We start from the raw sequence: 3,091 nt of genomic DNA, 5'->3' as shown, positions 1-3,091 counted from the left end.
GTGACTTTTCATGCAAAAGTGCCCAATTCGGCCTAAAATGCCTTCAGGGGCATTCTTATGATGAGAAATGTCATTTAAAGGCATTTCCAGCTCAGAAAAGCATTTTTCAAGCGATTTCAACATTTCAGGTTGCACTGTGACTTTTCATGCAAAAGTGCCCAATTCGGCCTAAAATGCCTTCAGGGGCATTCTTATGATGAGAAATGTCGTTTAAAGGCATTTCCAGCTCAGAAAAGCATTTTTCAAGCGATTTCAACATTTCAGGTTGCACTGTGACTTTTCATGCAAAAGTGCCCAATTCGGCCTAAAATGCCTTCAGGGGCATTCTTATGATGAGAAATGTCGTTTAAAGGCATTTCCAGCTCAGAAAAGCATTTTTCAAGCGATTTCAACATTTCATGATGGACTGTGACTTTTCATGCAAAAGTGCCCAATTCGGCCTAAAATGCCTTCAGGGGCATTCTTATGATGAGAAATGTCGTTTAAAGGCATTTCCAGCTCAGAAAAGCATTTTTCAAGCGATTTCAACATTTCAGGTTGGACTGTGACTTTTCATGCAAAAGTGCCCAATTCGGCCTAAAATGCCTTCAGAAGCATTCTTATGATGAGAAATGTCGTTTAAAGGCATTTCCAGCTCAGAAAAGCATTTTTCAAGCGATTTCAACATTTCAGGTTGGACTGTGACTTTTCATGCAAAAGTGCCCAATTCGGCCTAAAATGCCTTCAGGGGCATTCTTATGATGAGAAATGTCGTTTAAAGGCATTTCCAGCTCAGAAAAGCATTTTTCAAGCGATTTCAACATTTCAGGATGGACTGTGCCCAGCAAGCAATAGCCGTCATTTCAACGTCTCGTTTCAGTATAGACCCGATATAGCCGGGCTGTGCCTGGCCCACTTCTAGCCCAATTAAACTTTAATTTGGTTACATGTGGTTTTTGACAAAATAATTTGTGAGATGGATGCTATTTTATCATGTAAGCAAAGTTAACAGCGATTACAAGGTATTTATTTTCATTTCTTTAAAGTGTTTTATGCATCGTCTGTACGTAGTCATAATTTAGCTCATAAATAGACCGACTACGAATAAACCACGTTTAGCCCAGAAATAACCATGAATTTAATTACATGTTGTTTTGCCAAAATTATTTGTGAGATGTATGATATTTAATAATGTAAACAAAGTTCAAAGCAATTAAGGTATTTTGTTTCATTTCTTTAAAGTGTTTTATGCACCGTTTGTACTTAGCCACTATTTAGCTTACAAATAGACCGACTATGAATAACCCACGTTTAGCCCAGAAATAACCATTAATTTAATTACATGTTGTTTTGCCAAAATGATTTGTGAGATGTATGATATTTAATCATGTAAACAAATTCAAAGCGATTAAGGTATTTTGTTTCATTTCTTTAAAGTGTTTTATGCACCGTCTGTACTAGCCACTATTTAGCTTACAAATAGACCGACTATAACCCACGTTTAGCCCAGAAATAACCATTAATTTAATTACATGTGGTTTTTGCCAAAATAACTTGTGAGATGTATGGTATTTCATTGTAAGCAAAGTTAACAGCGATTACAAGGTTTGTTTAATTTCTTTAAAGTGTTTTATGCACCGTCGTACATAGCCACTATTTAGCTCATAAATAGACCGACTACGAACAAACCATGTTTAGCCCAAAATAACCTTGAATTTAATAAAATTTCGTTTTTGCCAAAATAACTTGCAAGAATTATGATATTTTATCAGGCATGCAAAGACACCAGTGAAATTAAGATGTTTGGTTTTATTTATCTTATCTGAATATCTGCTGTCACGCATAACATTCATTTTATTTGACCGTATTTCAAAGATAAACAAAATCCAGTTACAACTCCGAACCGCTAGATGGCAGCAGTACACAAACACGGGGCCAAATCTCGCGAGAAAGATTTCCGCTGTTTGAAAAGCAACAACATCAGCGAGCAGCCACGAGGAAAGCATGTACCACACTCGTTTGGTCTTGTAAGTTTTATTTTTATTATTTTATTTTACATGTGTTTAAAATTGATTTAATTTTTTTTGTTGTTGGAATCGCGACATTCTTGCGGGTAACTTAACAGTATAACGTAGTAAGTAACCCATGTTTTATAAAACCTAAACAGTACAACCTGCAATGTAATAAAATAGTGGAGGTAAATGAATCTATGTAACGTTACACTGAAGATCAACATGAGTGATTTGTAGGCTGCTTTTTAGTAACAGCAGTAACTTAGCTAAGTTATTACTGTGTTGCTTACAGTAATGTAGGCAGTGTTGTGCTTTACAATTATGCATGCAGAGATAGATTGTGGGGGAAAGCTATTCCTCCATATGGATTTAACTTACAGGCCTTCAGTCTGTTGGAAAAAAGAGTTTTATTGTGTTAGTGAGGGAAAACTTGCAGGTCAGTGGGCATTAACCTTTAAGGTTGGTAAACACTTGTACACTGAAGCATACAATACTGTACAATTACTGACACAGGCATGTGCTATTCAGGTGTCAAAGCTGTGCGAAACTGGAGGGAGAAACTTGAGAGACCGTGCCGGAAGAATGCTGGACAGGTAAATTCTCTAAACATGCAATATTAATCAGACATTGTGGTGTCAACACAGTCTTTCATGTGGTCACAAAAAATCAGAAAATATTTCAGTCTGCAACTGTTAACGACATTGTCTTTTGTATTTTAGAGTTCACAAAAATTCATTAATTTCAAAGTTCAACATGAATGGTGGTGGTCCACTGCAGAAGCAAGCATTTGAAAAAACATCAGTTCTCAGTTATTAAAGGTAAGTGTGTTTGTATGTAGTTTTAGGCTACATGGTGTTTCACAAAATAGTACTTTTAATATGACATTAGGTTATGTGAGGAGTAATTGACGACAGTCCGGTACTGCCTTAATATTTTCTAAATATTAAAAGCCCCAGATTAAATTACTCTTTGCCGATACAACAGTTTACTCATCCATACAATATTGTTTAAATGTTTTATTTTTAGACATTTGACAGGTTTTATGTCAATAAGATTGTATTGTGAATTTTTATGCTTGGCATCTTAAAGGGCAGGGTATT

The 3,091-nt window shown here is 35.7% G+C and overlaps 1 long non-coding RNA gene across 1 annotated transcript; it reads left to right on the top strand.

Moving 5' to 3' along the window:
• The first annotated feature begins 905 nt into the window (after positions 1-905).
• Positions 906-2,584, top strand: LOC135770600 (uncharacterized). Its single transcript, XR_010542715.1, has 3 exons — positions 906-1,001; positions 1,855-2,006; positions 2,520-2,584. It is a non-coding gene; the product is annotated as an uncharacterized lncRNA (long non-coding RNA).
• The last annotated feature ends 507 nt before the right edge of the window (positions 2,585-3,091 follow it).

Source organism: Paramisgurnus dabryanus, chromosome 8 (genome assembly GCF_030506205.2).
Source record: "Paramisgurnus dabryanus chromosome 8, PD_genome_1.1, whole genome shotgun sequence".
Lineage (NCBI taxonomy): Eukaryota > Metazoa > Chordata > Actinopteri > Cypriniformes > Cobitidae > Paramisgurnus > Paramisgurnus dabryanus.
This window is presented reverse-complemented; position numbering and strand designations above follow the sequence as displayed.